At 41.6% G+C, this 15,169-nt stretch overlaps 1 protein-coding gene across 1 annotated transcript in view; it reads right to left on the bottom strand.

The window, feature by feature from the left end:
- Window positions 1-15,169, bottom strand: part of Galphao (G protein alpha o subunit) — a 131,177-nt gene that overhangs the window by 82,966 nt on the left and 33,042 nt on the right. The window lies entirely within an intron of this gene.

Raw genomic sequence — 15,169 nt, 5'->3', positions numbered from 1 at the left:
TTAGCGGGTGAATAACCGCCGGTACCTCTACGCTTGGAGGGATTTATTTACTGTCAGGGAACCTGTGTAGATTGAATGAGCACTGAGAAAAATTTCCCTAAAACGATTTAAATTTAGAAAGACGGATTTGTATTTCAGTGGCGTGGCGTGCTTTGCGATACATCGATTGATCGGTCATTTAAACCCATGGAAAAGGATCGATAAACAGGGTGTTCGCCTTAATAATCGACTCTTTACCATAGGTTTAAATGGCATAACAATCGATACATCGCAATTCACGCCACGCCACTGTGACGATTTAATTTTTAACAACCAATGTGTGATTTAAAGAAAATTATATCACATTGGGGAAAAAAAAATCATATGAAGGAGAGATTCTTCGACCCACAGAAAATTTTTTTCGCCTCGGGTTCCCTTGCTTTCGGCGAGAGATTCCCTTGTTCCCGCGGCAACCCTCTGTTGTGCCGTGCTGCGGAAGAACGCCACACAGTGGATCGAGTCTATTGGGAAGGTCGGACATGATTAAAAAACTTCAAAAGCGTATATCTTCATTAATATGAAATTTTGATGTTTTGAAAGTAGTTTCATTGGTTTTCTCGCAAAATTTTCTCTAAAAAGCACCCCTTATAATTAAAATTGTGATGCGATAAACGTAAAATTTTACAATTTTTGTCAAAAATTTCATGTCCGACCTCTTCCATTGACTCGATCCACTGTGCGCCATAAGAACCTGGAGGCGATCCTAAATTTCCCTTCATTAAATTTTCAGGGATTTTTGTGAATTTTTTTGCTTCTAATTTTCGGAGGATTCTACAAGCAATTCAATCTAAAGTATCTGAAAATTCCAAGGAAAGATACTCATATGAAGGAAAGATTCTTGGACCCACAGAAAATTTGTTCCAACTGGGGTTGCCTTGCTTTCCGCGAGAGATTTCCGGCAACCCCCTGTTGTGCCGTGCTAAGGAAGAACGCCATAAGAACATAGAGGCGATGCCAAATTTCCCTTCATTACATTTTCAAGGATACTTGTGAATTTTTTCGCTTCTAATTTTCGGAGGATTCTACAAGCAATTTAATCTAAAGGATCTGAAAATTCCTAGAGTCCCTTTATACTGAGAGTCAAGACAAATTGAATCCATTTCTGATTGGTTCCCGTATTTTAGGCCTCCACAGTGTCACAAACGGGAATAAAGATTACATTTTCACCGATTGCAAAGATTATAATCTGGAATGGACCAGGGAATTACGGGTTCGGCAAGGAACAAACGGAATGAGAGGAGGAACGGAGAAAGGCATTTGAGAATGGGCCGATCAAAGATTACGAAAAACGTTCAATTTGTGTAATCTTTATTCCCGTTTGTGACATCCATGAGCCGAATTGTCTTGACTCTCAGTATAAAGGGACTCTAAAAATTCCAAGGGGAGATACTCCTAAATATTCTCAAAAGTAAATGTTTGATCACGAGAAATCTGGCGACGTTCGAATGTTCATACGGGGTTTTGCCTCGGGACGGCAGCCCTGTTTTCAATCAGGGTCACTAAAGCGCGGCGCGGGGCGTGTTGCAGGGGGGTGCAACAACACTTGTGTTAACAAGTGTTTCGGATCGCATATTTAAAAACGCCTGACGTCACCGATATTTGCGCTCGGCTGCCGCGCGGGTGACGAATATCCAAGATTTTCAAGCGGAAATCAGACACTACTAGAGGACTGACACGGAAATGAGGGATCCTAAAACAGGGTGTCTAGTTTATTTTTTTCGTTTTGGGAAATCCTGATTTTCCTGATTTTTGACTGCTAAATCCTGATTTCATAATTTTTCAAATCCTGATTTTTTGCGGGGAAAATGGATGTAATGTAATTTCACAAAATTAGCTGGATAAAAAATCCGATCGGGCCGACTTTTCTCAACGCCCGATTTTTCCTCAAATCCTGATGAAATCGGGTTAAATCCTGATTGACCGCAAATTCTGATGACGACCGGGAAAATCCTGATGCTAGACACCCTGTAAAATCGGGAAAATTGGACCTGCAATGAGGTAAATTGTATTTAGTACGTCCAAAATTAGATACATTTGACGAAAAATTACCTTTTTGGGGAATTTTTCGTCGTGATTAGGAGGAAACTCGATGCGATATAGTATCGACTTAGGGCCGCAACTAATTAAGTGACCTCTGGGGGGGGGGATGTGAGGTCGAGAGATCGTACGACATTTGTTTACGTGTTAAAGGATGGGAAAACGTCACAAAGCTGTGTGTGAGAGGGGTCCAAGATGCCAAAAAGTGCGGAACGGAATTTAGAACGCCTGTTAGGACTATGGGAAATTTGATCGAGACAGATTCCTTTCGCAATGACAATTTTTAGCGTTTAACCACAAAATTCATGCAGGAGGAGCACTTGTTGTCACACTGAAACTGTTCATGTACGTAAAAAGTCTGCATAGTTGTCAATTTCCGAGCAAACGCGTGCCCACTACCGTACTCAGTATTCCCAAAATCATTGCACAGTGGTAAACGGGTTACATCAGAAATCCCCGAAGGATACCGACTTCCGCTAAAATTTTACCGTGACGGGATATTCCAAGGTCCCTGGAAGGGAAAAAATCCGAATTTGTGGCAAAATTTGGCGACGACTTGAGTATGTGGGCAGAGGATTCATAAAGTAAGAGGGCGCCGCATCGCGAGCCGCGAAGCCGACGCGCCATTGTTGCACATGTTGAACTCTTAAAACATCATTTTTATACTCGAATGGGTGATATAAAAGCTCATTTTTACGCGGTCCGACATCGCTGACCGCTCTCTTTACTCTATAACAATGTTGCCATTTTCGGAGCACGTCATTCTGCCAGTTAGTGAACTGGAAAAAAAAAACACATAGGATCTAGACCAGAGTCCAGACTCTTAAAAACATCGACAAGAAAAAGTACTCTTGATTCAATCAGAATCTAGCTTAAATCAAGAACCAAGACTCTTAATTTAAGCGGATTTCATTTTGATTCAAGCAAAAATCCGAATGAATCAAGAGTATTTTTTCTTGTCAATGTTTTCAAGAGTCTCGACTCTAGATCCAATGTGTTTTTTTTTCCAGTGTACGGGATCGCCTAGGCACGGATTTTCCTGGAAGCTTATGATTATTTTCTTCAAAATTTTCAGGGAATGTTATTCCCGATTTGATTGGTATCGTAAGGTATCTGAAAATTTAATTTAAAAATATTCCTAGCGTTCCTAAAAAAAGACATTTAATTGGAAGAAAACGCGACGTTCAACAGTTCAGACAAAGTTTTTCCTTAGCACGATGGTATACCTCCTTCAGCTTTCCATCATACCGGAACTTGAATGAATTATTAAATTTTACGGGGTTTCGTGCTCTTTGACCGCGGAGAGACATTTCTCGGAAGCAGGTCTCCTTTGTTCGCGTAATAGCAAAACAAACTCCTTATTTCCGACGGTATGATTACGTGGTTTGAGTGCAGGAAAGGCCTTCCTCGTCTAAAACCTGATAATTTTCCGGGAAATTCTTCAAAGCCACCACCACAGTGGGGCGCCCCTTGCTTTCCACGAAACGTATTCTACTGACCTCTCGTATTACAGAATAAAATAAAAAAAACGTGCGCAAAATTCCAGTCCCATTTGAGCGTTTGAAGGTTGGTGCTGCTCACAACCCAACGAGATGTTCAACCCAACGAGAAATTCAACCCCACGAACTTCCAATTGGACGTAGTAGTGGTAGAATTCTACCACTCTTTTCTTTCAGTGCATAAAAAACACGCGTGGTAAGGAAGAAAAAATTCCGGACCTTCTTGCGGAAGTTTCGCACTTTTTCAGTACGTTTGGACCGCCCCTAAAAAACAGTACTATTTCCTTACAAGAAGACAACCTGCTGGAATTCATCGAACGATCATTCAAGAAACGTTAAAATTATAGTAAAGAAAAACATTTTCAATGATTTTGACGGGGGGTTGAGGGATGAGAGAAAGGGGGGTTTCAATCAACCCATTCAACGACAGAATCGTTCCCTAGCCTTCCCTCTTGTCAGTCTCAGGCCTTGGCCTCGTCTTCTGTACACTTCTGGAGAGTCTCCCGTTCGGAGTACAGCCGAGGCTATGCTAGGGAAAAAAGCCGTAAGAGCTTTCAGACGTTGCAAAGTCTCCTTCGATAAATACCGAATTTACTGGGAACTTCGTGAATATTTTCCCCCAAAAATTTCAGATAATTTTGTACGCAAGTAAATCTAAAATATCTGAAAACCTCAAAGAAAAATGTGCATGAATGTCGTCAAAAAGACATGTTTTATCAAGGGTAATTTGGCAACTCTCGAATGTTCATACGGCGTTCTTCCTTGGTACGGCGGAATACAGCCGTATGAGCATTCGAATGTTGCCAAGTTTCTTTTTAGAAATTATACAGCTCCAAAGTGAGTTGTGAATATTTTTCTATGAAAATCTCCGACATTGTAGATTAAATTACGAACAAAATTGTCCGGATAATCCGAGGAAGAATATTCACGAGCGTCCCTTAAAATTTAAGCTTTGCTAAGGGAAATGTGGCAACATCTGAAGGCTTATACGGCGTTCTTTTATATCACGGAAGAATACAGGACACTCTGTAGGACTTTTCTTTCTTCACTTCTCGATCTTTCACGGCTGCACCCGAGAGGGTTTCAAGGCTAGGATCTTCCGAGAACCTCGTTGTGTTCAGACTCTTTAAGGCGGCATTTTCCTCGGATCTCGAGCACCCCCCCCCCCCCCCCCCCCTGCCTTCCACAAGTCCGTCCCCCGAGGTATCAGTCCATTTCGCGACACTTTCCGTGAAAGCTCTGTCTCTCCGGGTGGAACAATAACGCAACCTCGAGCTTGGGAAAAACACCGTACGAACATTTGAGCGTTGCCGGAAGTCCCTCGATAAAAAAAGCTAAATTAGAGCGCCTACTAAAAGTTTATTTTGAATTTTCCTCACTTTTTCTGATATTTTGCATGGATTTCCTGATTGTTGGGACGAAAAAATTGTCACGCGTTTGACTTTACAAACCAACATATTGCATGCATTAAACCACATGGTCCACTGTTGCATGTGCTAAATTGCATGCAGTTAAAAAATGCGCTCAGAATTTCCTGATGCGAGACCAATTTTCCTGATTTTTCCTGATGACATCAAATTTCCTGATATGTTTCGGGGTTTCCAGTAATATGATATGTTCACGACGAATATGAATAGTTTTTTTTTGTAAATGTTTGGCTGTGTTGGATAAAATTGCGGTTAAAATTCGGTGAAAACTTTGAAGAAAAATTCACCAACTTTTTCAAGAAATGCGTCCTTAATCGGACAAAAGTCAACGTCGCAAGGTTCATACGACGTGTTTCCTTAGCTATGCAGTTCGTCGAGAAGTAAAATGTGTTGAGGCGTTGATACGTTTCCTCGAAAGCTTGCCTTCTCCTGAACTTGATGCAGTTTGCCGTTGAATTTTCCGAGGCTGCATTGGACGGCGGCAATGTAATCAGAATCAGGCTGACTATGCTTGAGACTGCTTTTCTCGTAATACATTCTATTTTTGTACACAAGAATACTAGGTACGTGAAATTTCGCCTTGAAATTCTGCGAGTATACTCCTCATGCCCTCGTGGACCGGAAATTCACGGAAAGTTTGAAGGCGTTGTGTGACTACCTTTCCTGAGAAAAATTAAGTATGAGGGGAAATTAGGTGACGTAAAACTATCGACTTAACTGCATTTAAAGCCTAATTTTCGTTTACTTTTTACTGTTTTAACACAGAAATTAACTGCTTAATTCTTCAGGTTTCTGTGAATTTCACGTAGATTACGAAGAACGTATGAAGAAAATTTCAAGTTTCAGAGTTGCTCAGTTTTCTGTTGAAAGAATTAAGCATCAGAGATAATTAAACAATGTCTGATCTAGTTAGGATTCAGGCGCATTCCGGTTGGATTCGTCCAAATACAGTGAGACTAATTGGACTACATTTTGCAATCCGGAACTACATGTTCTGGCTCAATTTAGAAACAACGTAAGTGCCGTCGGTTTTCTTATGCCTCTACGTGTTTATATCGATGAGCCTGAAATTTTCGTTCCTCAATGCAAAATAATCCGATTCTGGTCAAATTCGTCCAATTGGACTACATTTTGCATTTAGGAACTAAATTTCAGGTTCATCGATAAAAGCACATAGAGGCATAAGGAAACCGATGGTACATACGATGTTTATAAACTGAGCCAGAACATGTAGTTCCTAATTGCAAAATGTAATCCAAATGGAAAGTTTTACCTGAAAGCACCGTAACTGCGTTGTACGTTGTTTGATGTTGTATGTTGTCCCATGTTTGATTTTTTAACACAGAGTCGAGGAAAATTGAAACTTTATTAGTGATTTCTCTAAACACGGGGAAACATTGATTAAAATTATTTTTTCTTTATTTCTTGGTCAAAAAATAAAACACAAAAAGAAATTAAGCAACGTGAGATGCAGTTAAGCGAATTTTTGATAAATCTGTCCGTAGTTAGGCTCCTTATGAATAAAAGTGCCTAAATGTTAGGGAAGAAATTTCGTGAAAGTAAGTATATCTCGTTTAAAATGATAATATTCTGTTCTCAAAATGAAGATGAGTCGACTTATCGATCGAGTCTAATGAAACCTCTCTTTTTGAGGCAAATGAATTAATTTAGAGCGTCAATTAGAGTAAAATAAATTGAAATATGCTCAAAATTCTAAGACTCCAAGTTTATTCGACTAAAGGTAACACAGAAATTCAAATGTATCTCCATACTGCCGTGCCAAGGCAGAACGCCGTATGAAAATTTGAGAGTTGCCTAATTTTAATCGATAAAATGTTCATTTTTAAGGAAAGTTGTGAATATTTTCCCTGATATTTTGAGGACTTTTCGATGAAATTGCGGGCAAAATTATCTAAATAATTGGAAGAAAAATATTCATAATTTTACCAGGGGATTCTTGTTTTATCAAAGGAAATTTGGCAACGCCTGAAGGTTCATACGGCGTTTTTCCTTAACGCGGCAGCATAGCACTGCCGTGCTAAGGAAGAACGCCGTATGAACATCCGAGAGTTGCCAAATTTTCCTACATGAAACATGTGTTTTTAACAACATTCATGCATATTTTTCCTTGAAATTTTCAGATGTTTTAGCTTAAATTGCGTACAAAATTATCTGAAATTTTCGTAAAATAATATTCACAATTTTCTCAGTAATTTCGGTTTTTATCGGAGGAAACTTGGCAACGTCTGAAGGTTCACACGGCGTTTTTCCTTAGCGCGGCAGCATAGTAGTGCGGGGGCGGGTACACTGATCAAAAGCGGCGGGGGTTTTGCCTAACCACCGGGTTTGAATTGCACCATTACATAATGAGAGACTTCATCAAAATTTTACGCTGGATATAATGCGCGCAACGAAAGTTGGGAGGCTCCCGGAGAGAGAATTAACGTTTGCATTATGCAAAAATGACGGATAACATTATCCGTTTATCTGCACTCGGAGCCGATGAAAACTCGGGCCATTATCCACGTTGATGAGCCGATCCTCCAACTTCCGGAACCGGCGCCTCATACTTCAACGGAATCTGAGCGGGCTGATTGTTGAAATCGTTAGACAAAGCGATACAAATGGAAACGAACACAATATTGAAACAGAGCAAGGGGAAAACAGCGCGTTGAGGACGGCGCAGAGATACAACTATTCACACTTGATGGATGTCCGTGTTGCGTCTGCAAAATTGAAGGCGCGATGGCGCGAGGCGTGCACTCGCAATACTCCGCTGCGTGTTGCTAGTGAAATGACGTCGTTCCTATTCGGGAGAAAAAGGGATCACATCTCTCCTATCTTTGACTGTGTTGCTGACGTAGCCTTCGAAGTTAAAATACAAATGATAGCTCTCTTTCGAAATTACTGCCACATATTTTTTTTTACCCGAATAGGGCCGCGCAATTTCTGTTTAAAATGTTGATGATGATTTACTGCAATTCAAAACCGTGTCAAAGTTGGTGGAAATTGCTCCTGAAAATCAGGGAATGAGTATGGGCAACAATTTTAGACACCATGCGTTACGCCCTTCTGCAATTCAGTCGTTCAATTAGAGAGATCTCAGTAAAATGAACTGAGTGGTGCGGCCTATGTGGATCGTACTATGGTACGTAAGCCTGAACGTAGTAAAGGCGCCGTGCTAAGGAAAAACGGCGTATGAACATTTGGATGTTGTCAAATTTCCCTTCAGAGAAGATTTATTGTATTTAAGATATTTTGGAAGAATGATTTTTCCTCGAAATTTTGAGAAACTTTATAAGTCAAATTACGGAGAAAACTCTTTGAAAGTTCTGAAGGAAAGCCTTTACAAAAATTCAACATTTGTCAAAGGACATTTCTGCATTCGAGAGTTGTCAAATTTCCCTTGATACAACACGTATTTTTGACGATATTTATGCGCATTTTTCTCTCAAATTTTCAGATATGTTATATTAAGTTGCCTACAAAATTGTCTGAAAATTTTGGGGGAAAATATTCACAATTTTCCTAATGAATTCAGTTTTTATCGAAGGAAACTTGGCAACGTCTGAAGGCTCATGCGGCGTTCTTCCTTAGCACGGCAGTGTTATAATCAGTTCATTTCATATTGAACTCTTTCGGTTCAGGTAACTCGATAAGTTCGGTAATAGGAACCAAATTAAAGTTACCTAACCAAAGTCCAATCTGCGACGAAAAATTTCCGTCATCAGAACCGGAAAACTTTGACGTTTAAGATGAACCGAACTTCTTCCTCTGTGTGCGTCTAATTTGTTCGAGGTCATACATAAGACAGGATTGCCACAGAATTTAGAGAACAAAATTCCCTGAAATTTCCCTGACACATTTTGGAGAAATTCCCTGACAATTGAAGATATGGCGGATGGCTGAGGAAGGCATGATTGAAAATAGTTTTCAGACAAAATTTGTTATTCGAAACCTCAGACCCACTGTAGAGAACAAATGAAGGCGATTTAACAAATTTTCCCTGACATTTTCGTCATTTTCCCTGACATTTCCCGGACTTTTTAAAATTCCCTGACATTTCCCGGTTTTCCCTGGCGGTTGCAACCCTGATAAGAGCACGATTTGAGGACTGAAATTCCGATTTTCCCAAAACGATTAAATCCCGAAATAAAAATCGATCGTTCCCAGAACGCATCGCGCCGAAGCTGAGGACCCACCCCCACTGTCGGAATTAGCAGAAAACACACAACTCCGCGATTAAACACCGACCCCCGCCATTCGACCCACCCGACAACCGAAAAGGGAGGGGGAGGGGGGGTGCGTTGAGTAGCTCTCGTCGGGTTCCTCGATCGCTCTCCGCTCCGTTCACGCTCGTTAATACGAAGCCTGCTAAGTCGAAACAACGTATCCCGCGTACTATCTCCACCGGGAGTTGCGCGGTTTCGGCTCGGGGTTGTAGTAGCGCTCTCAGCGTGATTGATCTTCGCCCCTCCCGGACTTGGCCCCCGCCCCCCCCCTCGCGGGCGGGAGGGGGAAGGGCGCCCGCTCCTCGGAAGCAGCCCCGCCGCCGTGTTGTGATTCGCCGCGATTGATTTCGAACGGAAGGTAAACGAGGGAAGCGACGTTGCCAGAACCACCGATAAAATGCGAGTAAAAACCTGGTTTCCGGTGCTTTCTGGCAACGGTGTGGGGAAGTGCCGCGTCTTCGGGGGCGGGTATTGGAGGGGGGCGATCGGGGCTACCTGTCGGCTCCGCTCTCGCGCCCGGCTCGGCTGAAAAAGCGCCAATCACCGGCGCTGCTCGGGCGGAAAAGTGCCCCCCCCTGCTCCGACGGCGGCTCAGCGATGGGTGGGGGGGGGGAATAGGTTCGTCCGGTCGGACGTCGCGTCGTCGGGTGCAGCGTCCGTCTCGTTGAGCACAACACGGGGACTCCGATTATGACGTCATGACCGGTCTCGAATCGAGAGCACATGGAGAAAAAATTGGACTGCATTTTGCAATTTGGAACTATATATTCTGGCTCATCTGAAAAAATACTTATGTGCATAGGGAAACTAATGGCACAAACGTTGTTTTCAGACCGGGCTAGAATGTATAGTTCCAAAATTCAAAATGCAGTCCAATTATGTGTTTTTTTTTGTTTTTTTTTTTAATTTATTCATATAAAATATATATAAAATATATCTTATTTATTTATTCATAGAAAATAGACATGAGTACAATTGGCATGTAAATATTCAAGGAGTACTTGAGATCTTAATGTAAATTAAAATTATGAAGTCGTATTGATCAGATGACCAATTATGGTTAGTACAGCTACTTTTTGACCCCCATGAGTTTCCTGAAAGTGGGCATTCCCTAAATTACGTGACGTTCTGAAGGGGGAGAGGCCATTTTGTTTTTACATGTTGAAGGGACCTACGTCACAAAACCGTTACCAGGCGGGGTGAAAAATGCCTAAAAAGTACTTTACGTAATTTAAGGACGGCTTCTAAGGGTTTCGGACCCCTTTTTAAGCACCCCTACTTCGTGATGCGTAATCGAAAAGGGCGTATAAAATTTTTGGGGATTTTCTTCTCGCTCTGGGACCTATGTGGGGACCTCATCTACGCGGTTAAATGAGCATTTTAGTGGTGCTTCGTGTAAGAACTGGGAACGAACAAAGTGAACAGAAAACGGTGTTGCTAACTTGCAGCGATTTCCTTGGCTCGCAAATCCGCCCTCTCTCAAAAAAGATCAGTCGTGCTGAGAGACCATAAACTTTGGCGACACCGCACTACCAATCAAAGCATGTTGTTCGCAGGTGAGCCGAAAGTTCAGCTCAGCGATCAAAAGCTTTTTCGCGCCTGATGATGATTTATTAGCGCCATATTGGGCATCTTTATTGCCCTAACGATGACTAATGATACAATGAATGTCGGATCGAGCATTTTAAACGTATTTTATCTACCTGTCGGACAGAGATTTTGTGCCTGTAATATTTCGTTTTTAATTTTACTTTGAGTGGAACAATCCACGTAGAGTACCGTCATTTCACAATTCTGCCGTGCTAAGGCAGAATGCCGTATAAGCCTTCTAACTTTGCCAGATTTCCTTCGATAAAAATAGGATTTACTGGGAAACTTTCAATATTTTACTTGGAATTTTTCAGACAATTTTGTTCGCAATTCGATCTGGAATATCTGAAAATTTTAGAGACAAGATATGAATGTCTATCCCACAAAAATACATGTTTTATCCGGCGTAATTTGGCAGCTCCCAAATGTACTTACGGCGTTTTTGCTTCGCAAGGCAATAATACAGTTCATTGATGCTTGCACTGGAAACAAGTGCCTTCAGCTCCCGAGGTATAGAGTATTTTTGTCGGGAGAGAATACGAACGGACCCTGCGGAATCCACTTCTAATTGGCTCATGCCATCTCCAGGGTCGTGTTTTAAAGGGTTCCTTAGAGAACTCCATTCCTTCGGAAGTCTCATTTGATCTACGGTCTGAATAAGGGAGATCTCAGCAATTCCTCGAAGCAGCATCGTAAAAAGGACATTTTTATACCGACCTCGAAGAAAATTCAATGGTATAATTTTGAAAATGGATCCTTGCAAGGAATTAAAATACGATGATTTCCCACTGCAAAAAGTTCAAAGTACTGGAGAGAAACTTTTATGATTTTGACAGACTGAAAGGTAGGTGCGGACTTACCTTAAAATTCACAGAGCTCGTAATTAATTATCTTTTGTATTTTGCACTTTTTGTAGTTGTAAATCATAGTAGGCCCTTTCTAAAGACCCATTTCCAAAGTTATACAGCTGAATTTAACTTGAGGCTGGCGAAAATTGTACGTTTTTTGGGGCCCTAAGCAATCTTTGAGGGGCCTCGTCTTCATATTTTCTTAAAAATGGTATTTTTGGTGTCCAGTTCAGCGTTGCCAAACTTCCGGAAGACCCCGGCAATAAACCCAGTAGATGCGGCAAGGGGGCCGTGTATCGGCCGATTCATTGAGAGGCTGCGAGGCTTCAATCAATTGCTCCTCTTCAGGCTCTTCGGCTTCGGGGGCCTGGGGGTTCCAACGAGGGCCCCCCCGGCCCCCCTCCTACGGGCTCCCGCACTGGGGACTAAAAATAAAAGTTGAACTCAACGTTGCGGGCATCCGATGGTGTTGACACGACTCCGTGAGGAGCCTCGTGCCTCCAGAGCCCGCGACCAGCCTCGCTCGTTCCTCAACAACAGGTGCTTCGTCCCTTTAAAAGTATGTAAAACAATCGATTTGTATCGAAGCAGACTGCCTTGGCTAGAGGTGATTCGTCCGTTTAAAAGTATGTAAAACAATCGACTTATATCGGAGCAGACTGCCTCGATTAGAACCGATCGTTCAGGTGCTTTGTCCGTTTAAAAGTATGAAAACAATCGATTTTCATCGACGCAGACTGCCTTGACTAGAATCGATCGTTCAGGTGCTTCGCCCATTTAAAAGTGTGAAAACAATCGATTTGTATCGAAGCAGACTGCCTTGACTAGAATCGATCGTTTAGGTGCTTCGTCAACTTGAAAGTATGAAAACAATCGATTTTCATCGACGAAGGCTGCCTTGACTAGAATCGATCATTCAAGTACTTCGTACGTTCAAAAATATGTAAAACAAGCCCTTTTTGCTAAATGTGATCCAATTTTAATTGTTAAAATACCCAAAAAGGGTCTCCTGAAACATAATTTACGACAAAATGTTTCATGGATTTTTTCTTTCTTTCCATTCACTGGAAAAAAAAACACATTGGATCTAGAGTCCAGACTCTTAAAAACATCGATAAGAAAAAATACTCTTGATTTAATCAGATTTAAGCTTAAATCAAGAACCAATCCTCATAATTTAAGCGGATTTCCTTTTGACTTAAGCTTAAATCCGATTGAATCACGAGTCCTTTTTCTTGTCAATGTTTTCAAGAGTCTGGACTCTAGATCCAAAGTGTTTTTTTTTCTTCTTCTTTTTTTTTCTCTAGTGTTCTGTTTCTCACTTTTTTTAAAAAAAAATTGCTTTGAAGCAGCTGTGGGACTAGGATAGTGAGTCGTAACTGATATGGAGGGCTTTCTCCCCCTATATCCACCATCCATCCGGTTGAACTTCTACACTGCGGCCCCTTCACGAAGCCCCGGGAAACTCGCTAGCGGCTCGTGAAAACGCGGAAATGCATTCCCTATCTGCCGTGATAGCGAAGAGAGCAGTAAGTGCATGCTGGGATGAACCTCGAGACACATAAACGCATGTGCTAACCATGGCTCATACAGGAATACAGTTACTGCTCTCTTCGCTATCACGAACGAGTCGAGCACTGGGAATTATCTGTCAGTCATAAAGAAAGCTGTCGAGGATCCAGCGGGGAACGGAACAAAAGCTCTATCGGTAACAACTTTGACAGCTTTCCAAGGTGTGTGCCGATACCCGTCGCTGAATCGAACGTGAATGCGTCCGAAGTTCCCGTTGAGAGGTTCGAGCGAAAAACGGCCGATCAGCAGCGTTCGGTCCCCTCCTGGGAAAAGTCGTCGTTTCCATCACTTGGGCCTTGTCCACACGAGCGCAGTTCGCGGAACTTATTCCTCGAACTTGCTCAGTTCCCGGAACTTATTCCTTGAAACGAGGCATGCTGTCCACACGGGTTCGTCCGAACTGGAACCGGAACTTCAATAAAACTATACAATTATTGCAAAATAATAGATTATTATGACGGCAAATTAACAAAAATAAATGTCAAGATCATATGTAAAGGACGTGAAAAACAAAAACAAGCAAATTCACATCAAAAGAACATATTTAGAAGCTCGGAGCACGGGGGAAATTCCAGGTTTTGGAGGAATAAGTTTCAGCTCAGCAAAAAATACTTGTTCCGGGAACAAGTTCCTCGAACTGAGTTCCAGGAACCGCGTTCGTGTGGACAAGGCCGAAGGAACGTAACTACATTTCAATGTTGCCAAATTCCCTTTCAAAAATGTCATTTTTATCAGGAGAATTTTGAGCATTTCTAATTGAAAATTTTACTGATGTTTCCTCTGATTCCACGCAAAAATCAGGAAACTTTAGGACGAAAATTGTACAAGTGCACAGTTAGATGAATTTGACCGCCGAGTTCCTTGAGATAACTAGCGGGAAATTTGGCAGCGTTTCGTGGCGATTGTGACCCTTCGTCCCTAATGCAACCAGATGGCGTCACTGCAGAAACGCGTACCTCAATCCCGGTGTCTCAAAATCAACGCTCCTATTTTATTTTTTATTTATATTAAGAAAGAAACAAAATCCTGACTCAGAAATTTCACATAAGTTTCTTCGTGCACAGGAAATAATTGAGGAATATTTTAAAGGAATGACGTGAAGAACTTTTCCATCCAAGAGTCAAGTAAAAACAAGAACAGGAGGCCTTTGATGTTGCAAACCGATATACTAGTTCCTGAAGTTTCGCTGTTGAACTGTTTTCGCTTTATATCAGCACCTCTCTGCGATTTACTGTGGCGTTCCCCGAAAACGGATGGGTTGTGTCAAAAAATCGTGCTCTGATGCTCAAACCTGGCTTCCAACGAGAAGTTCTGCTGCGAAAAGAATATGGAAAGAAATCTCTGAGGGAAACATTCGGTTGAGAGTGCATTCGTTTTAAAACGGATGCATACAGGCACTCAGGTAATCGGAAGGATTTCTTCGCGAACTTTCCCTATAGCACCACTGCTTTTGGTATTGTGACGTCTTCTAAAGAATGAGTCAGAAACAGAATCTCATTTCGATGCCCAATTCGCATGGATTGGCGAACATAAGTGAGATCAATCCAATAACTGAAGTTCATCGTCCAATATATTTAGCTTAATGAAATTATTTAAAATGCCCACCACCAATTAAAGCGCTGGGTGCAGATGGAGAAAGGGTATTTCTTGGTTTCGGTGTCTCAGGATTACCGTTAACGTTTCATCCACTATAATTTAATCAACCGCATGACATTCCTTCAGATTTTTACTGAATTTTCTATATGATTTTACGATGCTGAAAACTAAAAAATTAAGAAAATTTGCCCAAAGGTTTCCTCTCTAAAATATGAATTAGCAATGGAGATTTTGAAAGTAGCAATGGAGTTTCTGAAACACAACAACCATGAAATGCCCTTTCTGTACCCAAATCCTCAATTGTGATTTGCAGCAGGAAGTAAAATCAA

Source organism: Bemisia tabaci, chromosome 6 (genome assembly GCF_918797505.1).
Source record: "Bemisia tabaci chromosome 6, PGI_BMITA_v3".
NCBI lineage: Eukaryota > Metazoa > Arthropoda > Insecta > Hemiptera > Aleyrodidae > Bemisia > Bemisia tabaci.
The sequence above is the reverse complement of the archived record's forward strand: the minus strand, read 5'-3'. Positions and strand labels throughout refer to the sequence as shown.